This window comes from Micropterus dolomieu, linkage group LG07 (genome assembly GCF_021292245.1).
Source record: "Micropterus dolomieu isolate WLL.071019.BEF.003 ecotype Adirondacks linkage group LG07, ASM2129224v1, whole genome shotgun sequence".
In the NCBI taxonomy this organism is placed as follows: Eukaryota; Metazoa; Chordata; class Actinopteri; order Centrarchiformes; family Centrarchidae; genus Micropterus; species Micropterus dolomieu.
The window spans coordinates 3964102-3989944 of NC_060156.1; the positions used below are offsets into that span (position 1 = coordinate 3964102).

General features: G+C 39.6%; 1 long non-coding RNA gene across 1 annotated transcript in view; it reads right to left on the minus strand.

The window, feature by feature from the left end:
- Window positions 1-410: 410 nt before the first annotated feature.
- LOC123973626 overlaps window positions 411-25843 on the minus strand; it is a 69834-nt gene continuing 44401 nt past the window's right edge. Inside the window, exon 4 of the long non-coding RNA XR_006825654.1 lies at window positions 411-523. This is a non-coding gene — a long non-coding RNA (uncharacterized LOC123973626). The remainder of the gene's footprint in view (window positions 524-25843) is intronic.

The window sequence follows — 25843 nt, forward strand, 5'->3', positions numbered from 1 at the left end:
CTATTGGCCTTCTTATCAATATGCAAATGAAGGGGGGGGGATTGTAGATGTTGACGGGGAGCCCGGTAAATATTTAAATTACAGAAGCATGAAGGCATAATCAGACCTAAATTATGATGGGAGTGTGGGTATGCTGGGTAAAAGGGGAAATTGCAGTCACACATACCTCTTTGTGATCCACAAAATCAATATGTGTTCTGCTGCCCACTCACATTGCACTGAATGTGGAATAAGGGCAGCTTCGACACTGACAAAGTAAGTTAATTAAGTGTTTTCCATGTCAGTTGATTTTGTACAGATTTTTAGTGTGATAGGATGTAGGACACAAAGTGAAATAGGCTGACATCTTGCACTGCAAGTAGATTAGCATTTCAATGCAATTTGAATTTATTGGATTTTGACAAGGGAGACTGGCTCTGACATGTGACATGTAAATATGCTACCTTTTTCTTCTTTTTTTTTCTCAAACTCTCTCTCACGGTTGGTATCTCTCCAAAACCAACTGGGATATTCTTCCAGGAGTCTACAGAAAGAGAAAACTATTTATCTAAGCACATTTGTATAATGGAAATGAATATTGAACATTTAGCAAATTGTACAGTGCTACATCAATGCATCCCCAGTAGCAGCTTGTAGATATAATTATGGCACAGAAGACAGCTCCTCAATGCATTCCTTGGGCAAAATAGTGAACTCAGCTAATTAGGCTGAATAAACCCAAAACAGTCATTCCCAAAGGGAAACCACATTATACATCACTAATTACAGTATTCTTGCAGTATAAAAGCACATGATGACAACTTCTCAAACAAGACTTTTTTACGGTGGCCCTGAAGTGCAAACCACAACAGGAATTCGCCACAACACGACAGCAAATCGAAATGCTGTTGTGTTGTGGTGAATTGCTGTAGTGCTGTGTGAATTGTTGTTGTGGTTTGCACTTCAGGGCCACCGTACTTTTATTATGTAATAATAAATCATTGACTGGTCCTAACTTTTTACATGGATCACAGGGTGACTTTGTTGGCATGTCAGGTAAATGAGATAATAAGAAAACAATATTATATTTATATTATATATATATGGTGCAAGGTGAATTAACTAGGTATGAAAACATACATCAGGATAATACTGTTAATCACATTACCATTTTGAGCTGGGATTGGCTCCAGCACTCACAACCCTGTACGCAGGATAAGCGGTTGACGATGGATGGACATTTAGCATTTCGAACCCCAGACTAGTACCGTATTAGTGCATTTTCAGTTAAGTAAATAAGTCATCATTCACAGGAAAGACAGAACCATACTGTTCTCCAAACTACTTTACCAGCCTTCCTGGCACTCAGTGTAATTGTGACAAATGGCACCCATTTTAATGTTAAGGATGCTTATACAAAGGATGCATTTTCAGATGCTAAGAGACCCAGGTCTGTCACATACTGTACCTACTCCTTGAGAATAGAAAAAAAGAAACTTTTAAAACTTTAAAGCCACTGTTTTAAAAAGAAAAGCATCATGCCATGTCTCTTGGGGTCTTGCTGAAATCTGATATTTCACTTTGTTCTCCTAAGGTGCTCTGTCACAGACCCTAGACCTGCAGCGTATGGAGACTCAGACAACTTTGTAGGTTTTTTAGACTGTGTTGAAAAGAATTGAATCCTGGCTGTGGTCACTAAGGTCAGCTGCAATGGACTGAGGTTTCGTGTGCGTGCGTGCGTGCGTGCGTGCGTGCGTGCGTGCGTGCGTGCGTGCGTGTGTGTGTATGCTGCACACACTGGCACTAACTTCAGCACTGTAGTGGAGCTCAGAGGGCACCTGATTTGAAATAAGTATTGGCACATCACCATATTATCATTACAAATATGTGTTGTTGAGACAAAATACAAAGTTAAAGATGCAAAAGATGTTGCGTTTCGGCCGTGTATAGAAGTGAATCTGTGGAAAGGATAATAATAAACCAGCAGCATAGTTGATAAATGTACATTTTTATGAAGGAGAATGTGTGTGTGAAGTGAGTGAAGAGAGGTCTGCACAGCAAGTGAGACAGAGCAACAGTTTCTATTCACGTATAAATATTTTGACGTGAGCGAAATATGTCAACAAAAATTGCATAGATTGTGATGACATTTTTATAGACATTTATAGACTACTGATAAGTCCCCAAAGGATGAATCCTACTGACCACCATATAGTTGACATTTATTGGTTTGTGTGAAATGTCTTGACAACAATTGGATTGCCTTGCTCTTTAGTACAGACAAAGTGCAAGGCAGAGGAACACGCTCCCCACAAGATGAAGTGCAATAACTTTGCTGATCCCCTGACTTTTTCATCTAGCACATGACCATCATGGCCAAATGCATTCCCATCAGCCACAGTGGCGCAGTACTTTCTTCGATTAGATTTTTGACATAGAGCCTCTAGTGTTGGAGTTATGAAAAGTGTGACAACTTACACATGTGACAACTGACCCCTCTCTCCCCTACGTTTTACCCTTTCACATTGTTCGCCATTGTTCAACGCTAAAAGTTGAAGTTGGATTTTTAGCCAAGAGACCAGTGTTCGTCATTGATTCCTTTTAGTGATGTTACGTTACTTACATACTGTAAGTAGCATTGCTAACATAATTTAAGTCATGTAAGTTATTGTAAGTCAAACCATGATCTTTTCCCAAACCTAACCAAGCAGTTTTGGTGCCTAAATCTAACCAAAGCGCGACATTTCAGGACGTTAATCACTAGATTTATTTTGGAAGTCTAACTGGATGTTGCATATTTACTTTTGCTAACTTGACCAGATGTTGCATAGTTATTCTTGCTAACTTGACCACGGAGCCCTTCACGTACAAAAACAACATAACCAGGGCGTTAAAAAGCGACACCCAAACGTCCATGTATGATGCCCTTGGAAGCGAATGGGTTGGAATGTCACTTGTCAAGGTTCTGCGTGTCCAAGCAGGGAGGGCCCTTAAAAGTAGACAGTTAGTAAGCTGGAAAAACCTCCTCCAACCCCAACATTCAGATGCTAACCCTGTTCTGTTTTGCACAGGCAGGCTTTAACTGCCATATTAGCATAGTGAGCTGACACTGGGCATCTGTGCTAAAACACATGCAAAATACATACATACATTTCCACTTACATAACTTTCTAATGCTGTGACTAGCATGTCTTATGTAACTTCCTCAGACGTAAGTAGTAAGAAATAATTCATGCTTTAGACATCATGCTTCATCAAAATAAACTTGGATAGCTTATGACAATGATTTTTCCTGTCATGGTCCCTGAGGCCCTTCATCACATTTTTGTTTCTGTATACTGGCACATACAGAATCTATTCAGGGCACAAAGCAAAAGGTCAGGTCAGGTCTACACAGAGGTCAGTGATGCATTCAGGAATGAGACAAGTCCTGGACTGATGAGAATTAATTGTCAGTATTAAGTGAAATCAAGTGTTTCCAGTCTCTTACGATGAACATGAGATGTCAGTTGTTTGTCATTGGATGGATGAATCCAGATGGAACTAATGGTTATGACACACTGAAAGCTTCTGCCCGAGTCCAGTCATGGTTAAAGTGGTTAGTCAGAACAGAGTCTGCGCTTCTGTAGGAGAAAGGCAGGTGGTGAAGCTGAAAAGCACAGATGAGGATTTTTGTGATGAACAGTTATATGAGAAAGAGGTGAGAATGTTTGTTTGCAAACAGTCTAGCAATCAACTATGCGAAGACAAGATATATCTATTGACTTGCTGCCAAACACAGGCTGACAAAAGTGGTATCAGTCATTATTATCCAAACATTCATAGCACACAAGCCTCTCTCAGGTCTGTCAACCTCAATCACGTCGCTCTAAATCAGGCTATTCAGACCCATCTATTCATTCAGAATCAGGTCATCAACCACCCAGGATGAGCCAACTCTCTCTCCCCCTCTTTTTTCCCTCTCGCTTCGCCATATGACAAGACTGTGGACAGGTGGGTGTGCAGGTGTGTCCATTGATCCAAAATGACAGGTGGCCTCTGAGCCGGTTGCCTGGAGACAGTGGCTTGGCAGGCTTGACAGGGAGGGCCAGCTGTACCTCAGGCAGACAAGGGACAGGCCAGACCTGGTGGCCAGGAGCCGTGGCTGAGGCGAGGTCAGCACTAGCAATGTATCATGAAATTGTTTGTTTATGAGAAAAGGACTCCTGCCGTGCCACACATTTATCATTTTTGCCGTTATTTTTCAAAAGGCAGATAAAGCAGACATTCAGCAGACAGGACAGATATTATAACTCAGTCAGTACCTCAGAATTAAACATTATGAATAGAGAAAATCCATTGTAGAAGAAGCAAAACAAGTTTCTGTAATTACAGCTCCCATCGACTATGACGCAAACACAACTAGCATCTTTGCAAGTCTTTCATGTAGCTTATAATATCCAAATGCAAATCTCTTTGATTTGAAACATCTCTGATTGGAGTGAAATGTGGTACATTAGTAGTACACTTGTCACTTCAAGTGCCGTGTACGCGGATAAAATCCAGATGAGGGTTGATTTGCGTTTGTTTAAACTTAGCCGCATACTATACATGCATCTCTACTGGCCATATCACAAATCTGATTGCAATCCATCGTCCATTTTGCGGGGCCGCATGCAAATCAGCAGGAGCTCCATTTCAGTCCAGAGCGTGGTGGTAATGCCCCTGAAGCTGTTTGGCAACAACACATATATAAATTAATTTAATAAGTGAGGCTGTAATGCTTATTATGGTGAAGTGAATGTATGGTCAGTAAAAAAGTCACACAAATAACTGTACTACTGTACAACACATATTGAAACTGAACCGGAACATATTTTGTGCTGAATTATGAAATTGCATATCTTAACGGCTGGCATTTATCTTCCAGGTTATTCTCCTACCCCTCCAGTTGGGGCTCCACCTTTCTTTACATCTTTTGAGTTTGTAGTGTAAAACATCTATACAAATACAGCTGATCATGCTTGTACACTCTCATACACTAATAGACCCACCTTCCATCTGGTCTGCTATGTGGATGGCCAAAGTCCAGACGTGGTTCAGGTATGCCAGCTGTGAGCACCTTTAAGTGGCACGAGGAGCACCATCTGTACCTGCTAATAGGGATGGGGTGGGAGGTAATGTAGTGCTAAATAATGGTGCTGGGCCGCTTGGCACCACCCTTCGCCCTAACCTCCCCACGCATCAAAGTGCAATCACTTTCTCAAAGCAAGCAATAATGTGGGCTCATCATTTCACAGGTGTCACAGCGTTTACCAGCTGTGCCAGAAGCTGACAAGGGCATGGTGATGTTTTTATCAACATCAGGGTCACTATTGTTTACAGTAGTTGTAATAATGCATTTTCTTGTGGGGTGGATCATAAAGGGTAGCGTGGCAACCTGTCCAGGGTGTATTCTGCCTCAGTGGCCCCTGGTACCCTGAACAGGGTAAGAATAGACGTTTTGAACAGACTACAGTGTATGCATATCAATACTAGGCAAAAAGTGTGTTTCCAATCATTTCATAATTGAGCACAGTGTCACTCAGTTCCAGTTGTTAAGGTAATCCTTAACACACTCCATTGTTCACACCATTGTTTCCCCAAGGGATTTGTCTCGGTGGGGAGGCAAAGCCTGTAAAACAACATCAAGAATCATTGACGCAAACTTGGATTTTATGTCCTAATGCATCCAAACGATGTTGTGTTTACTCAACATTCAACATTTACAATATTCACCTAACTATTCTAAGTAAGCAAAGCTGCATCTGTGAGAAATAAAGAGAAAAACTGAGCGAAAATACACGTGAGCTTTAACAACAATGTTAACAGTGTTAAGTGTATTGTTTTTGTATTATTGTCTCTTGGGTATTATTGTCTTTACACTTGTTAAAGCACTTTGTAACTTGTTTTTGAAAAGTGCTCTACAAATAAAGATTATTATTATTATATCATTAACTTGAGTGTTTACATGTCAATATACTGCATTTTATATCATTTTCACCTGTGCTTCTTCTGCTTTGTGTGTTTTTATTCAAAATTAAGACGCACAAAACACCCTGGATTTCTGAAACCTGGAAACAGTTCTGATAATGTAGAATGAGGCAAGAAAACATTTTCAACTTGTTATCATTTTAAGTCAAACATGCAAAATATAAACATTTTTGTATTGAATAACAAAAAAAACAAACAGGATGCTATTTTGAGTTGCCAACAGTCACATCTGCAGTACTATGTCTTGTAGAAGGGAGGAATATTACTTTTTTGGCTCTATAAAGTCACCTGATTTCTTCCTTTGCTCCTGATGGACAGGAGTTGTAATTACTACAGCTGCTAGGCATGTCCTGAAACAATAGATTCTGGAGACAGTATGTTGATACCAGCCAGTGTATGATGTGCTTGTGATCAGGAATTCACAGAGCCAACAACAACAGCATGCAGCAAACGCTTCAACAAGGGTCACTACTGTACAAGAAAAAGGTCATCACTGTGCAGCAGCAGCCTGCGGTGTATTTTTATGTCATGGTGCAGTACATTAATATGTAAGATATTCAGGGCAGCAAGTCCTGATCCCTCACATGCATAGAACAAGTTACAAGCTACCCAGATATCTCTAAATCTGATTACACACTTGCAGATTAACATGCTCCAATCTAGTTTTGCAAACTGCAATTAATGTTGACAAATCAGAGCACATTTCAAAATACTGAATTGTTTTCAATATTTTCAAAATTAGAGTACAGGTTTACAACTCTCTATACACTTTAACAAACTGTTTTCATAGAAGGCTGAACTAATAGAAATCCTGTCAATTTTCAACTTGTGACTCTGTGCTTCTGAAACAGTGCAGTGAAGTATCACATGCCACAGTCTCCTCTCTGAAGGATGTGCCCTTGTCACCTATCAAGTGGCACCTCTGTGGCAGCAAAGATCAGAGGAAGAAATGATTGTAACACAAGTGCAGACACTGAGTGCAGATTTGACCTGAGAGTCTTCTATTCACAATATTGTTCCTCGTTGTGTAAGAAAAATCTGTTTCTGTTGCATCGGCTCATAGGCTGCGTGACTCCACAAGTATGAAGTCACGTGTATCCGCACACATAATGTCGGTGGCTTTTTGTGTGAAACCACAAAGATTACTAAAGAAATTGCTGAAAATGTTTTGTTGTTTTTAGTTTCAGTATTGTCTGTCACCAATGAGAGAGTGCTGATTTATGGTTTGTGCAGAAAAAGAAGGTTGTTTATGTATTTTTATTGTTAAAAGATTTTCTTTCCATTGCACAACAGGTGTCGTCTTCTTGTTGATATCAGCATAAGCCCTAGCCATAGCAGCTCTCCAGGTTATTGCAGATTTATAGTAGTAGTAGTGTAGTACCAAGTACAAGTATATTACAAAACTAACGTCAGACAAAACATAACCTATAGGGTTATATCAAGACAAAAACAAAACATCTCGTCTGTCTGTCAAGTGTCTGAATGCTTCAAAACTTGAGTATGTTTGAATATAGTGCATATAGTGGAGTAAAAAGATATAAACATATGTACAAAATAGAAACAAGAACATGTAAGATGACCATGTGTGTGTGTTTATGCTAACTGATTCACTGTGTTTTCCAGAATCCAGTTGCAGGAGGAGGTGTTGAGACAGAGCAGGGAGAGCTTTACTCTCAGCTTCTGTGGCATTGAAGGCTTAACTGAAGTCAATGAGCAGTGCTCTGGCATACATGCCGCTATTGTCCAGGTGGTATAAGAATATTATGAATGCCAAATGATATGGCCGGTTGGAATGATATGAACAGTGGAAGAGGTCCAACAAAAGGTGGAGAAGCTGGCTTTGATGTGGCCCATGACTAACCATTTGAAGGAGGTATGTGCCACGGGATGGTAGTCACACAAACTGCATCTCCAACCTGTTGTACAAACAAGAATACAAAGTCCAGAACACAGAGTCTATCTGACAACTTTTTATAGGTATTTTGTGGCTGCAAAAATTATTGCTAAAAACTACTGATCCATTTTTGAAGCTTAACTGTTATGTGGGGCATATTATTTCATTAATAGCACAAGATTTAGAAAGCTACTAATGTCATTGGGAACACATAGTAACTTACACAGCATGTTATCCATCTGTTTGTGACCCACGCTCAGTTGCTTTCACAGCCCCTCCCCACACACACGCATTCGTCTCCATTAAAGCCAGTATAAGGAGTCTGCCAAGCCCTTCACACCTCTGTCAGTCCCCATACTTTGGATGACATTGAGCCCAGTAGTACTCAAAGAGCTGCAGGGTAGGTGAGGGTCCACATACTGCTGCACTGCTACGACTACTGATGCTACTACAACGGCTACTTCTTCTTCTGCTGTTATAATGTAAGTACTGTATACTACTGTGACTACAACTAATAGTACTCTGCTATGACTTTAGTAGCTTATTGATACTTCTACAACTATTTTTACTACTACTATCACTACAACTACTACTGCTACTACTATTACAACTAGTGCAATTACTGCTACAACTGATTATACTACTACTAATACTATGACTATCCTTCTGCTACTACTGATGTTACAACTACGACCACACCCCGACTAAAACTACTACTTCTATTACTACTATACTACTTCTACTAGTACTACTACTGTTTATGCTGCTTCTACGGCTGGTGTAACTGCTACTACTAGTTGCTGCTAATACCGTTACTGCTAGTAGTACTCTTGCATCCTCTACCTGTACTGCAACTGCTTTTACTACTTCTGATGCAGCTAATCGGTATGGACAAGGACATTTTACAAGTTTTTTATATTTAGCACTTTTTTGTTAAGTAATGTTTTTTAATGACTAGCCCCCCCCCCCCAACCCGTATCACTGCACCCACCGCTGACAGATCCAAAGTCATCTGGAGGTGGAGAGGCTGCATTTTTTTTAGCACTTACGACCCACAGCAGACCTGCAGCGATCAACAAGGGGATGGACACTCCGATATGGCTTGGCAAAGGGTGCCAGGGGACCATAGCGGCTTCATTAACACCGGTACATTAACTGTAAATTCAGGCCAAGATCCCCCCCCCCCACCTCCAGTTCCCCACTGAGAGCATCAGGTGAGAGGCCTCCAGCTACAGCTTGTGAGGGTCAATCTGCAATAAAAGGCATCCGTTTTCACGGCCTGCGGCAGAGAGATTGGAGACCTCCCACTCCTCTCCGAGCCATTAACTTCACCCTTTCATGGCAGGCAGAGGGACCAGTTACTGAGCTCCCATAATCCCTAGCATTACCTTCACCTGACCTTCATATGCCCATGGAAAGAACAAGGATGTATGAAAAGATGAGACTGCAGCTGTTGAAACATCATTCAGTAAAGGAGAGGTACAGAGTGTGTGTGTGATTTCCAGTCGTCTCTCAAGTTTTGTTAGTATTTCTAATTTTGAATTATTTTCTGAAGGTTATGGGTTTATACAAAAAAACATTCAGCCCAGTCTCTAGGAATTTTGTTCACAGTGGACAGTTTTGAAGCACATTATTTCACATCTTATGCCAATAGTCCCACTGCAGAAAATACTTCTTGTAGTGAGGTGGAATATAATGTTTTGTAATGTTTGTGAGCCAATGATTAATTTCAAATAATTAACCATTGTAACATTTTATGTGCATAACCTAACTGTACCTTAATTATAACCCATTTAGGTCTGGACCCGAATATTTGCTCGTAGGGTACATTATCGATTTTCAAATTTGGGATTTTTTTTTTCCCTGACACTTGCCGGAACGTCACGCTTCAGTTCACCTTGAAGAGAAGACAAAATGCCGAAGTCCTCAGCTGTGTGGGAGCACTTTAAAGCAAGCTTAGGTTAGCTAATATATTTTGCCCAGTCACCATGATGAAGCTACTTTTATCCACGCCATGTGAACAGTTAATGTTACACATGATAAAATGTGCAATGACTTTGCTTGGAAAATAGTTGTAACTGATCTGAATAGTTAAAATAAAACATAAGGAGTGATGCGGGAACATCTGGGGCTAAGGCAGTTAATTTACTGGCATGTAAACGTAGAAGTAGTCCAGCCTAATAATAAGTGGTCCAATGCCCATAGGTAGATCCCTAGGTATCGCAGCCACCGACATCCTCCATCACACCCAGAACTTCACAGCAGATTCTACAATTCCAAAAACCAATAACGGAAAAAATAAAAAGAGAGATAACAGATACCATAGTGGAGTTCATCGCTATGGATATGAGACCCATTAATGTAGCTGAAGGCGAAAGCTTCAGAAAGTTAATTAATATAATGGAGCCCACACTGTCCCAAAACGCTCCAGTATTTCCCACGCCCTGTGTCTTAAGTACAATGATCTGCGTGACCAAATATTTGCTCTCGTTGAAAACGTAATGGCCTTAAGTTTCACAACAGACATTTGGACCTATGGAGTGGGAACTTTCTGGTGTCGTTTTGGAAACAAAAGTAATTAAAGTGAGCCATACGAGAGGCAACATTGCACAACAGCTGGGAGTCTTGGCGGAAGCCTTTGCTAGTCCAAATTATCAGCGAGAAGCTGTTGTTCACGACAATGCCAGCAATACGAAACTGTGTAGTGAGAAGCAGAAGAAAGAACCGGAGAAATTGGGCAACATTCAAGGGGTCTGCAGTTCAGAACAGCTGTGCATTCAGCTCTAAAACAGGACAGACTATGTCGCACAGTTTCAGCTGCCAGGAATCTCGTGGGACACTTCAAATAAAGTGCAAAAGCTACAGCTGCTTTGAAAGAGAAACAAACGCAGCAGAAAGAGTTTGTGCTCTTGTAAGAGACTCTTACAAGACGTCACTACTGTGAAATGCTTAACCGACTGGTGGAGCAACGATGGCCAGTGACAGCTGTTTTGTCAGATCCCAGCATCACCAATAAAGGAGATCGCACCCTGGACATGACAGCAGACCAGTGGCACTGGCACAGGAAACAGCAGCAACAGTTTTTCTAAATAAATTGAAGAAACTCCACATCACAGAGAACGACGGCAGATGGCAACTGTTAAGTTTGGAGCCCAGCAGCATCTACCTCCTTTACATTTAGACAATTGCTATACATGCCAGAGGTTGCACGCCTCTGGAGCAACTAGGGGTTAAGTGTCTTGCTCAAGGACGTAGCTCCACTACGCCATCACCACCAACTCACCTTTCTTCAGCACTAGACCCCTAAATTGTCCTTAGATGTGAGTGTGACTGTGGCCCCTTTGTATGTGGCCCTGCGATGGATTGGCGACCTGTCCAGGGTGTACCCCGCCTTTCGCTCGATGTCAGCTGGGATTGGCTCCAGTTCGCAGGATAAGCGGTTGACGATGGATGGATGAATGTGTCACACTACTCACATCTGAAGATTTGACTAAGAAACTTTTATTTGATTTTAAGGTTGTCCGCCTGGCTGAACATCCGCGAAGAACACAGAGACGGTGCAAAGAAAGACATGAAGTACAGTCAGGTGGAAGCACAACAGCGACCGCTACCCTAAACTGGCATTTGCAACCAAACACCTCCTTTGCGTTCCAGCACTCAATCCCATCGGAGCATTTTCTCTAAAGCTGGCGACGTTGTTAACAAGACAAGAAGCTCTCTTTTACCAGAGAATGCGGACAAACTCATACAACCTGTTTGTGATTAATTTGAGTGATTAGTTTGTTTGATTCTATAGTATATGAGGCCATTCCTTTAGCTTTAGTTAAAAATTTTGTTTAAATGTGTGGTGCGCTATTATTAAAATGGTATCTTGTTGTATTTATAAGTTAGTTTTATTCCATATAAGGTAATTTATTTGTTTTATTTAAAGTTTGTTGAAATGTGTGATGTGATGTTATTAAAATGTTCTATATATCACAGCGTATTTCTTCCTTTGTTTTCTCTTTTTTTTTTTTTTTAAACTGTCGGTAATTATCGTAAGTTTCGATTGTTCACCGTTAATTACTGTCGCAGCTTCAAAGCCCAAAAAATGACATTCGGGCCAGCCCTAAAACTATCTTTGCCATGCACGGATACTGTTGGATATTGTTAATATTTTAAAAAACACTGCACTGAACGTTCAACAATTTTTTTATTGGATGTATTTTAGGTTTTGAAGAATCATCCAAAATACACATTTAATGTAAAAAATGACATGCTGGGTTATGCTTCATATGTAATTATTGCAATAATATTTAAGATGGAGTTTTTTTTCAAACTATTCCAGATTTAAACTCTACTGCAACTATTGTTGTACTACTTGTATTTCGTGTGTAGCCATAAAAAATATTTAAAGGCACCATCCGTAGTCCAACTCAAGAAAAAAACAGAATTGCCCAACCACCAAAATTCTCAGAAAATTGTGACCTGTCAAACCAAAAATGCCAAGGGGTTATACATCCATGTTTGCTAGCGTTCACCGTTCTCAGTCTGCCTTTGAGGGTGCATTGCTTCACTTTCTTGCACATTGCCACCAACTGCTGAGTCAGTTAAGTAATGGCAAATCAGATGCAGAAATGACAATCACTTCTGAGCTCACAAACTATTAACACACAGTTTCTGCTCTGACATTTTCTGTGCCCAAAATATTTACAATGGAAAATATATTGTAATAAAGTAATACTGAATGTGATGATGAAGGATTGCATCAGGGCATATAGTCTATATCCAAAATAAATATGTTTCTCATGGATGAGAGAGTCTTCTGGGTCACTGTGCTGCTGAAGATTTTGAAATGACAAGATTTCCTAATTCCTGCTCTCTAATGCTGCGCCTTCATATATCAGAATCTTTGCAGACACGAAATGGGGCACAGTTTCCAGTTATTATTACCAATATATTTCAGTGATACCTCATTCATTGACAAATACCTCTTCTTTTAATGTTTTTGCAAATAAGAATTACAGTATTTTATTCTTATTTTACAAGATGGTATTATGTATTGGTATATACATAATTTAAAGGCACAGTAGGTCTATGTATCTTTTCAGTAATTTAAAGCAACTTCAAATTGTAATTTGTCATAAGTTAAAAAGTTTCCAGCACCTCTTTCTTTCCTTTCTTCCCTTTTCTTCTACCGAACAGGACTAGGACCTCAGTATTTCTACAAAACTTGCTACGGCTCTGGGCTTCTCAGAATTACTCATAAAAACACTGCTAAGAACTGACGTAAGAGTGAAAAAATTCTTGTCTCAAAGCTGTGCTTAAAAGTTAGTTATCAAGCATCATAGTCCTAATTTGAGTGAAGTGTGGGACTAAATCTTAACTGTCAGTCTTAGTCGATGAAACGCGTGACTGTGCGGAGATGTAGCCTAAGTGCTATAATTGTTTCCATGACTATTCGGCTTATTGATGGTTGTGATGGGCCAAAATCATCGTTTTTCCTGTGGCAAAGAAACGAAGTGTCATCACCACCTTCCTTTAGCTGAAAACACATTATTGCTTAAAGTCAGTGATGAGATGACGTCCCTCCCCACTTGAGAGACCTCTCGAGCTGTCTTAAGAGTGATTCTTAGCTTTAAGAAATTTGATAACTTGCTTTTATTCTTAAGTTTAAAAGTAGGAGTAAATTTCTTGAATTCTCTAATATGGCACTTTGAGAAGCTTGATAAATACCGGCTCTGATTGCATTGTATTTTCATTTGTTTTGGTTTTGGTTTTTTTTGTTTGTATGTTTAGATTTATTTATTCAGAGAATTAAATGATACCAGTGGTCAAAAACTCCACAGGTGCTCTTCACTGCTTAGTATTAACATGAATATTAACATGAATATTTTGATCAGCAGTGTAGACTGAATAAAATACATACTATGATCACTGCACTTCCACCTGCAGTGATGTTAATACCTGTCAATAAACACACTGAAACCACTAAGCACTGTGCTTCTGCCACAGCAAAACATTCTCAAATACGGACGTTTAGTCAGTGGCCGAATGTGTCCAACTTTGAAGCTGTAAGTAGTTTCAGTTGGGTTAGGTTTGAACACCAAAACTATTTGGTTAGGATTAGGAAAAGATCATGGTTTGGGTTAAAATGAGTATTTTAGTTAAAAAGAAGTAAATGTTAAGTATTGGTCTCGCACAGGAAATGAACAGCGGTCTCCTTGGTTTGACCCATCCAATCAGCCCAACCCCCTCCCTATGTGGACCTTTCCTGCTCTTTATACTACGTTACCAGACTCCGACGGCAGATCAAAACATGAGAGCGGGCTGGCCACAGAGACACAGCAGGCCACAGAGCACTTTGTTTGTTTATGACCCCCCCCCCCCTTGGGTAAAAGAAAAGGACATACTAAAAAAAGGTATAGGAATAGAACGAAAGAGTAATTCCCCTTAAGGGGCAATATGGATGTCCTGCAGGGTAGATACACAGAGTCCCTCGCAACAAAGCACTCTGAGTTCCAGTTGCCCTGCTCACCTTGCTTTTACACAGACAAATGGATATGCATTAGTGAAAAGGTGTGCATGTTTGTGTGTGTTTGGGCAAATGTGATGCCCTGGCTTTCCCCGTGTTGCTTTCAACCTATGAAAGCTGAAAAACTGAAGAATCACAATCCTAAGAATAACAACAATGCAAAAATATTGCCCTGTATATATATATATATATTTTTTTTTTAACTGTTTTTTTTAATTACATCATCACATAACATGCACATCTTAAGATTTCTTGCACGTGTTCATCTTTAACCCATAGGAGTCATGAACCCTGCAGCTATAGGCCTCTAAGGACGATGCTTTCAGAACTGTATATTCTCAGTATGGTTGAACTACGTAATTGCAGGATGCACAATCACTTTAAAAAAAAAAAAAAAAACCTTTGGGTTAAACATCATCCTCTGCTGCCATTTATTATACAGTCCTTGTTCCCACATCAGTCCAGGAGTCTTCCAACTCTCGGCATGTTAATTTCTTGATTGAGTACTTTCTTTCACTGAGGTGAGATTTGAGGTGTGGAGTGACCTTGGACTGTGTCATTTTACATTGTATTGATGAGACGATAGAACACATCCAATCACGAAATGTTTTTTTTTTACCTTCACAATATCAGTGTTAACCTGAATACACAATCAAAAGTATTGTGTGAGATGTACACAGAGAGTAATAATTAAATTGGAAGTACAATGTATTACCTTCCTTTTGTGAATAGTACATCTATAATAGAAATCATGATAAATCTTCCCCGACTGCATTCTTATCTATCCTTCATTTGTGCTGTGGGGGCTACAGCAGCTATTGATTTCCATAAATAAGAACACAGCCAGATAATACAAAGCACATGTCTCACTTGTGACTGGTCATCATTCAATTTGTCTTGTAGTTGGCTACCTGAAGAGAAAACATAATTAAAAAATTCCAAAATATTTCCTCTATATACTAAAGCAGTAATACAGTATAAATATCAAATATAAGCTGCAAGCAGTGATGATTGGGTTATTGTCATGCGTTAAATGTCACTTCCTGTGTCAAGTATGTGGCGCTAGAGAACACCCGCTAATAATAAGTTATTTTCCAGTATATCAAGTTTAGACCACACAATGAAAATTTAATGTAAATCAAATGATTGTCACGCAAGACTTTCTTCCTGTAGGTGGGGCAATGACTATATATGCTAGTCCAGTGTTTAGGTCTTACTACCTTTTTTAGAAAATTGAAGCGAAAAAACAACTAAAAACTTTTGGAGAGACTGGATAATGTACACTGAAGTTACAACAGTGTCCTGTTTCATGGTAAATAATGTATCCCCACGGCAACAGCTTTTGATGAAAACTCACATGCTTTACAATACGGCATCACCAAGGTCATGAAAACTCAGCTTTTCATTGCAAAGGTCTTTTAGATTCCACTGCGGAAATTTGTCCATACAATGAATTCTGTAGGAGGAGCATGTTAAAGTATATAAAATTGCAGTTTCAATTCAAAATGTTTTCCTGTTGGTTTTAGGGGCTTTTTTAAAAACTTAGATACTTGAAACGTGCTGTAGAGCTACTTCGTTGAAGGCTAACTTCCTGTCACCAGGAGGTGGCGCTGTGACTATGATTCATTATTGGCCTGTAGATGTATTCAAGATGGGACTCTTATCAAAGATGTGAATTTTGGTACAGATGTGTTCATGTTTACTCATCTTCCTGTTTCATGGCAAATCATCAGTTTGACAGCATACCCCAGACACACCCTTCAACAAAAACTCACAAGCTTTGTAATACAGCATCATCAATTCCTTAAGTCTGTTGCTTAACTACCACCCAACCTTGTTCTCCTCCTGTGTTGTCGGCCTTTCTGTTCAAGAACATTTCTACTGTCCATTTCTTAAATAGTTGGACACATACAGTATCATTTACGTTTGAATTTACAAAAATAAAACAATTGGGCAACGCTGTATTTTAACCCACATATTAATAATGTATTAGCACTGTATAAACATTTAATACATGTTTTATTTTATATACACATGTCAACACTATAATGTAGTTGTATGCAGATAATAGGACATTTTCAAGTGGCATACCTTAACAGTTGTAAATGGACTGCATATATCTCTTTTATTCTAAATTGTGCCTCTTGTTCACCTGCCCTCATGATCAGTGGACGACACACGAGTATTTATTCATTATATTCACATTTATTTCATTACTTATTAAGTATCTACTGTATTACATTTATTAATGAATGGTTTATTTATTAATACTTCTTCGCTCTGGACTGGCGACCTGTCTCTTGACCAGCGTCAGCTGGGATTGGCTCCACCCCCCCGCGACCCGGCAAAGGTAACCAGGGATAGACAATGACTGACTACTGAGCAAACTCAGCATACCTGTGAATGATTTGTTGATTTGTGTCATCAATCAAATATTATTACAGCTACACTCCAGTTGCTGATGCTTCATAGGAGAAGTTCTAATTGTTAACAGTTACATTAATAAAGACATTATGATGTTTAAAACAATACATTACAAGAAGTTACATATTGTATGATTGTTTTATTCCATAGAAAAATACTTTTATGTAATAAAGAGGGCATTGCATCATTTGAGCCGCAGCGGTGTGTCGTATTTCACTGAGCCACAGTGCAGTATCTGTGCAACTGACAGAAGCAATGACAGCAAAATGAGCAGAACCACTGCACCCTCTGCAGGAGAGCAGAGGAAGAGAGGACTTCTGACAAAATAGCAACAGGAATACATTTGGCATCAGTTTGTTGGTGCTTTGCTCTTTACTGACCTGGTTGGTTATGTATCTACCAGTATTTTATACATGTTTGTGCGTGTGCTCACACCAGTGCTTCTTAGTGTGGTGTAGTAAAAATATATGCTGCTTTTTCAAAGTGTACATGTACACCAGAGGACACATGAATAAATAACGACAAATGCTGCAATGACAACGATACACTCTTTAAGTATTGCACGCGCCACACACATCTCTTTGCATCAAAGTACAGGCTGTTTGCAGTAGTAAACAGAAGCTTCACACGGTCACGGTGCTCGTGTCACAAACCTGATCATTTATAGTAATTACTGTTGTTACTGTGACATGTTATTGCGACTTGAGGAGCTGTTACAGTATGGCTGCATCTATCTCACAGTGGGAGAATTGTTCATCATTGCAACATCAGAAATGTCACACTGACTGATGAGCCAGGAAGACATGGATAGATCACATGTACTCAACACGCTCAATATTTGTACTGTGTGTGTGTGTGTGTGTTTTACCATTGTGCTTTGGCTGTTAGGCTGAAGATCTGCGTGGTGAAAATGTCTGCTGACAGATACACATATCACCTTAATTGCACATGTTGCAGTGACGTACACAGTGACAGAAATGGTGACAGGTCAAATTTTACGTCCATTTTGAAAATCCTGCCATCGATTGAAAATCTCAGCATTTGAACAACAAAAAGAATTTCGCTCCAGACACAAACATTCTCGCTGCCTGTCTTTGCCTCTGTCATCGTCAGTCATTCTGTTTCTCTGTGTGTCTCTCTCATCACTCCGTCACTCTCTCGTTGGTGGAACAAAAGTCGAATAGGCCTATGAACTCCAGAAGGCACATAGGATTCACTTCCAACTCGGAGCAGATCAAAAACCACAGAGGGTGGCATTGCACACATACTCTGTAATACTCATGTAATGAATCATATTTCTTTCTCTCTCCCTCTCTTACAACTCTCTCTCTCACACACACATTCACCATTTGTAACCCAACTATGGCTTTGCTTTATCTTCTCCTTCCATGGCATCACCATGAAAAAGTTATGGTACTGTTTGATCTAAAAAAGATGAATGGGAGATTGAGCGCACAGTAGGGGCCTTTTAGAATATGCATTAGGCGCAAGGAGATACGACTTCATAGTCTTTTTGGTCTTTTACTTACAGTACATAGGCCATCATAGGGTCCAGAGAATGGGAAGGTAGCACTGCACCTTAAGTGTGCAGCACAAAGAGAAGGAGGGAAGCCTCAAAGAGCAAGGTAATGATTTTTCCTCCTAGTGGGACACTGCCCCATGAAGGGATTAATAATTGAGAAGAAAGGTGGAGAAAAACAATCATTTAATGTTTTTCCTCTTATCAGTGCAACTTTCAACCTGTTTTGAAATGTATTTGATTAATGTGGGTTATTGTACAAATTTGCTTAATTAGTTTAGTGACTTCACACTGTGCAGCATCAGTCTTATGACTCCTTTTAAATGGGTTGAACAGCAGTAAGCAAACATACACAAGAAATGAACCAGAATGCAACAAACTTGATGATGAAAAATGCAGTAGTGAGACATTTCTTTCCCAAGTGTTCATCCAAATTCCTTCAAAAACAGGACACGTGTGCCTTTTGATTCAACCACAAAGCAAAATAGGAGGGATATTATATCAAGCTCAAGGACAAGACCCCCTGCTCTTGATAATATTTGAGTGTGGCTGAGAACAATGTAACAGCTGGTGAAAGGAGATCCTTAAAAGCAGTTGGATCCTTGCACAACCATTTCACATATCCAAGCTGACCTCAGCCAAAACAGCATAAAACGAGAAAAGTGGTAGAGCAATTTACAGTATGTGCGAGGGCTGAATGTTTCTCCATGCTCCATTGAAAAAGCCAGATAGAAAACGTGTTGACTTTATGAACGGACTCTCGCATTCATACAGTAGCTATTTCATTAAGTACCAGAATATGGAAAAACAAAGAATAGTGTTTTAGGGAGCTCTCAAGGAATTTGAGCAGCAGTAACAATTCTCATGAGACACCTTAGACACCATTAATAAACACACACATGAACAGTAGAGTTTAGTTTAATCAATAATACCGAAAGCTCAACAATAAGAAGGCTGAAGTGGAGCTGCAGCAGCAAAACAGCATTGGCACGAGTGTTTCAACAGATTCACTGTGAGAAGTGTAAGGTTCTAATGGCCATGGTGTACACTGGCATGATTACTTGTCAGCGGATAGCCAAACAGCTGAATTAGCCAGTGATAGCCTAATTAGCCTAAACTCTACTTGGACTAGACTGAGCCTGATATTGAGACTGAGCGAAATATTGCAGCAGTAGCCACCATAGAGGTCCAGGTGCTCATCCAGGTGCTCGTCCTCTCCTGCACGTGGCCTACTACAACTTTCTCCTCGCTGGAGCCCGTGTCTGCCATCACACCTTTGCAGATTGTCTCGAATTGCTGCAGCCTATCTGGTGTTCAGCCTCTCAAAGTTGTCCAACACTGCTGTCCTCCGTTCACCACACTGGCCCCTTCTTGTAGCTCACATGCAGTTCAAAACTGTGCCTAGCCTAGCCTACAGGGTGGTTAAAGGAACTGCGTTTTCCTCTAAGCCATGTTCAAACCTCCATCATCCCAATGGCGCTCTTCTGCCTCTAGATGAATGGTCAGCTTGTCACTGAGGACCCTGTGATCGACATTCTGACTGCACAGTGGTGGAATGAACTCCCCAATGAAGTCACAGCAGGAGAATCACTGCTTAACCTCCAATCCCCATTTTCTACACATAAAGACACAGCCTTCTAGCACTTCCTAACGTCTCATATCCTGCACCACTGAAGACACTCTAAAGAAGCAAATCTATCTCTTAAAACAGTTACTGTAAAAAGCACTTATTATGACTTTGCATAAAAGTATCTGACGTGGTAAAGATTTGATATAAATATAATCCATCCCTCTTTCCATCCTGCCTATATTTTACTTTTATACCAGGTCCAGAGCCCTCCTGAGACACTGATACAGTATGTGTACCATGTACTGTATGTTTGGGGCACTGTGGCTTAAAGGCAGCTTTATACTGCAAAACAGAAACACAGTTGAATGCACTGAATTCTATGGCTTTGTATTGTTTGTATTTTTACACAGAATACCAGTGGGGGTACACTGCGATTGAAAAAGCAGCAGTAACCTTGGGGGAGCCAGGAATGGCAATGACTAAAACTCAAAGAGGAACAAAAAACAATGGCTCCAGTGAAAGAGTGGCTGAGGCAGCTGAGGGAAAGGGAGGATTTAGAACCTGTTTGATTGATCACAAAGGTGCAGATATCTAACAAGCTCAGCTAGCAAAGTCTTAAAATGACTCACTTTGACAGACATTTTGAGGGATGGCAACAAAGCCTGTGTTCTATTTCCATACTACATAATAATACTCTAAAGTATACACTAAACACACTATTCCTCATACTGCTATGAGAGTTTCTATACAGTAATGCTGTTATACTTTTTTGTTGTTATTTTCAAGCTGTGTCACCACTTTTTACAGTTTCCAATGTATAAATTGAAGTGCATTATGGGACAAAACTATAAAACCAAGGATATTTAGTTATCATACTTGCATTTTTAAGTGTACTTCATATGTCACGCAATATCTTAGTCCAGATGGTCACAGGGGCCCTTATGAGTAACAAAGTTTGCATAAGTAAAACTTCAATTAATAGCCGAGTCCCAAATATCCGCCAACCCCGTTCACTGGCCTGGTGTGGGAACACACTTTGACAAATAAAAGCAAGCCTCCGTTAGACGCCTGGTCTGGTTTTTATACAAGTTCTTTGGATGTATAAAACCTCTTAAACCCTGCGAGGTTGCCTGCTTTAGCTGCTTCTAAGCTGCTTAGATCGTAAATACAAATATTAATGTTTAAACGTATGATCAATATAATAATAATAATCATCTTTATTTTTAGACCACGTTTCAAAAACAAGTTACAAAGTGCTTCAACTAGTGCAAAGACAACAATACAATACCCAAAAGAAAACAATACAAGCAAGAAAACGTTGAAAAGACCAATGCACATGTTTAAGATAAATATAAAATAAGTAAAATAGAATAAAATAAAAGGGATAAAATAAAGTCAAATAAGATCGGGAAAAGCTCTCCTATAAAAGTGTGTTTTAAGAAGGGACTTAAAAGAGTTCATTGACTCAGCCAACCTGATTTCCTCGGGCAGGCTGTTCCAGAGCCTCGGGGCCCTGACTGCAAACGCTCTGTCCCCTTTAGTTTTCAGTCGAGACTCTGGAACAGACAACAGACCTCTGCCCGAGGATCTCAAGGTACGTGCTGGTGTGTATGGGACTAAAAGGTCAGAAATATAACAAGGCGAGAGGCCATGAAGAGCTTTAAAAGTGATCAATAGAATTTTAAAGTCAATTCTAAAACATACTGGGAGCCAGTGTAATGAAGCTAAAATAGGAGTAATGTGGTCATATTTCTTTGTTCTGGTTAAAAGCCTGGCAGCTGAGTTCTGGACAGTCTGGAGTCGATCAATAGATTTTTGGGTTAAACAAGTGAAAAGGCTGTTGCAATAATAAAGGCGTGATGAGATGAAGGCGTGTAAAATGGTCTTTGTGTCCTTAAAAGTTAACATAGATCGAATTTTTGCTATATTTCTAAGTTGATAAAAACATGATTGAACAAGTTTTGTGGTGTGCTGCTCGAAATTTAAATTACTATCAAACCAAACACCAAGGTTCTTTGCCACAGGCTTAATGTGATTTACTAGGGAACCAGCAGATGGCAGTATTTGATTTGCCATCTGCTGGGACCCGATGACCAGGATTTCAGTTTTGTCTGAGTTCAGTGTTAGTTCATTCCAGGGTCTGTGGATCTGACAGGCAAGTATATTTGTGTGTCATCAGCATAAATATGAAAAGAAATACCATGTTTATGGATAATATGTCCAAGGGGAAGCAGATACAAGGAAAACAAAATGGGTCCTAAGACCGACCCCTGAGGCACACCATATTTAACTGGACAGAACGAAGAGACATAGTTGTTTACAGACACGCAAAACTTCCTATTTGACAGGTAGGATGAAAACCATTCTAGGGCAGTACCAGAGATCCCCACCCAGTGCCTCAGTCTGTCTAACATGATGTTGTGATCAATGGTGTCAAAAGCAGCGCTAAGGTCCAGGAGTACAAGGACTGAGCACATGCCTTCATCAGCAGACATTAAAAGGTCATTGGTGACTTTAAGCAGGGCAGTCTCAGTGCTGTGGTACTTCCTGAAACCAGACTGAAACTTTTCAAATAATTTGTTATTTTCCAGTGAAGTGAGCAGCTGTTTGGACACAATTCTTTCTAGAATCTTTGCAATAAAAGGCAGTTTTGAAATAGGTCTAAAGTTTTGTGGGAGGGAGGGATCTAAACCAGGTTTCTTTAAAAGTGGGTTCACGCAAGCCGTTTTAAAATAATCAGGGACACAACTAGTAGATAGGGAGCTGTTGAAAACAGAGATCAAATGGGGCCCAACAGAATCCATTACTTTAAGTAAAAACTTTGTAGTGTCAGTATGAACATGCCATACATCGTTAGATCGGTTAGATTGTCCACAATTCAATAGTTCAGTTCATTTAACGGAAACAATAAGCCCCAAAGTCTAATTCTTCAAGATTTCCCTGTGTAACCTGCATGGTATAAGAGATGAAAAGGGAAAAAAGTGCAGACTCTCGTTACCTCTGAAGCATTCGTTAAGTCCGAATGTGTCAGTTCCTTGATTATTTATATCCCTTTAGTCTGTAAGGGTCCACCCATCAAAATAATCAAAACAGCTTTTCATAAAAATGAATCTAAGTTGTGAATCCTGTCATATGAAGTCCATCACTCTCCTTCTGCTAACTTCTGCCACACTTCTCTCATCCTGCACCTTGTTTTGTTTTCGTTACGTTGCTGCCTTCAAAATAAAAGCGCATAACCCGTCTGTGGGAGCTAGATCAAATGAATGACTTATTAAATAGTAGCCTCTTTCAGTTTTGTAAAAGAGGAATTAAAGGCCTGTCCCTTATGGACACCTGTCCCAAATAAAGTCAGGGTCAATTCAGTCATTTTAGCAAATAAAATCAAAGTTTTACAGTAAATAATATTGTTTTGCCCTTAACCCTCCTTTCTTCTTACAGTAAGTACATATTATTATTATTATTATTATTATCATCATTATTATGTCATTTTACTGTGTAATTTTATTAAGTGCATAATTTTGTGTTGCACTTGTTACATATCATACTTCTAAGAAAAAAATCCACAAATCTGCCACTTTAACTGTGAATTGCCAAAACAATGAAATGGATACTGATGAATGCTTGCAATTATTTCTGTTGACTACAAACATTTTACACAGAAGACATTTTGACATTTAGAGTAGGAAAAGTGAATAAACTGAATTTCATTTAGCTGCTTCAATTTCAGGGTCCTGGTGCATGTTGGCTCACTGTCACACTGTCATGACTTACTGACATTTGAATAGAACAGAGCCATTGTTAATGGTATTAGTAACACCTGTACTTTTGACAGTTGTGCTATGCCAGTGTCTGCTGTGGCTGACTAAGGCAGATGCCGGCGGGTTCAGCTTTGTGACTTTCCTCAGATACAACATGATTCAGTAAATAACAGACAGTGTGTACTTTTCATTGCAGTGTTTTTTCCAGGTGAAGTAGCAACGTTTTTGGATGCACAAAGACTTTTGTCTCCCCCGTGCCAGGTCAATAATTTCATTGCCCACTATTACATGCACTGAAATTGGTTTGGACAGCATTATTCACTCCTTCTCTTTTCCTACTTGCATTACAGGCTGAGTTAACAAGTTCACTGAGCAAGCTTATCTAGTCATGAAACTGTTGTAGCACCACAGTCTGTACTTACTTCTCTTCAAAAACTGGTTTTATCTACTGAAAACTGTCTCACTAAAACAGTCAACTGGATCTTTTTTTCAGGAATACGTGATAACAAATTAAAATGTTCCATCCAGCTATAATTATTATAATGATAATGGCAATAATTAAAATGATTTTAGTACACTAGCTATCTCTTTAAGTGTTGTTCAACAGTAATTGTAGTAATAGATTGACTTGGACTTCACTGTTTTTTAGGGAGGAGCAAAGTGGAGGGGGTGACATCCAATAAAAGTCTCCAGCCAGAAGCAAACTGGGGATGTTGAACTGTGAGTTGATTTACTTATCCAAGGCAGTGTGCTACTATATGTCTTAAATTGACTTGGATGGTTTAAATTGTTAAAGTCTAATTTTCCCAATGACCACAAAAAAATCATTCAGGAATAACAATAAATCAAACAAAACAATCGCAAAATATTATCAAATAAAAATGCCTTGTACTATACTCCTACTGGTATACCTTGCACACAGAGAATATGAGCTGTCTGGAAGCAAACTGCAAAAATGTATTTTTGTGGGTGAAAATCAAACTGCATCAGTGACAATCATTGCTCACCACCACCTTCCAACACCCTTACAGTTTGTGACACATGTAGTTCATCCAACGAGCTATTGTTTAATAACATGCATTGCATCACTGCTCATGATCACATTAGCATTATTTAGCTGAAGAAGCACCTGACACCCTAAATGTGCCCCATTGTTTCATCATGCAAATGCAATGTACTGTCTGTTCCCACAAGATGAAGATAGATTATTAAACCGGCCAATAAACATGACAGCGTGCAATGCCGGTTATTGACCCATCTTTCATTACACAGCTGTGACAATGAGTGACAATGAAGTCCATCTAATGAATTTGCTTTGCAACCAGGTTAGTTACACAAAGCATCTTCTAAAAAGAAAACAGGAGGTGTTAAAATCTATGTTTTAACCTCCTACTCTCACGCAGTGCTCTCTTTTTCAGGAACATCAACAAACATTCACACCTGAGAGCTGCTCAGTCAAAACGCATTCTCATCTCAATGCGTCATAACTGACGCTTTCAGACAGCGTGACAAAGCGTAAGTATTTGTACCCTTTGGCGTCCGTGTGAAACGCCACCGTTTGCTACATCCCAGCAACACAAAGGAGGCTAACCCTAGGTTAGCTGGTCGACATGAATAAAGTCAGTGACTTAGGTTTATGTACTAACATTTTTGATGGTTGTGGTAAGGGTAGGGGACTTCGAGGGGCTGTCAACACCTGTCAACACCTATGGAAGTACTACCTAGCTAGCTAGCACTAGCTAGCTATGTACTAGCTAGCATCAAATAACTACGTTTTGTCACTTTTTTTGGAAAGCGGTATTGAACGCCTCTAATCTATCAGACGTTAAGCAGCTCCACCTTGGAGGTTGTGGGTTATGAGCCTGGCTCAAGGGCAACTCAGTGGTAATGAGAGAGGGGCAAACACAAATTATTATTTTTTTTTTTTCTCCCAAAAAAGACCTTTGTCCTTTTATATTGTTCCTAAATTAAAATGTGGGGTTTGGTATCAAACAGTCTGGCTTAACTGATTAACTACATGACATTTTGGGATATAAATAAACAATGCTCTTGACCTCATTACGCATAACTGGGTCATAACTTTCAGAAGCAAAACATTTCCCCAGGCTTAGAAGAAGCTGCATACTTGAATAAGAAGCATTCAAGCAACTTAATGGCTAAATCTGAGCAGTCA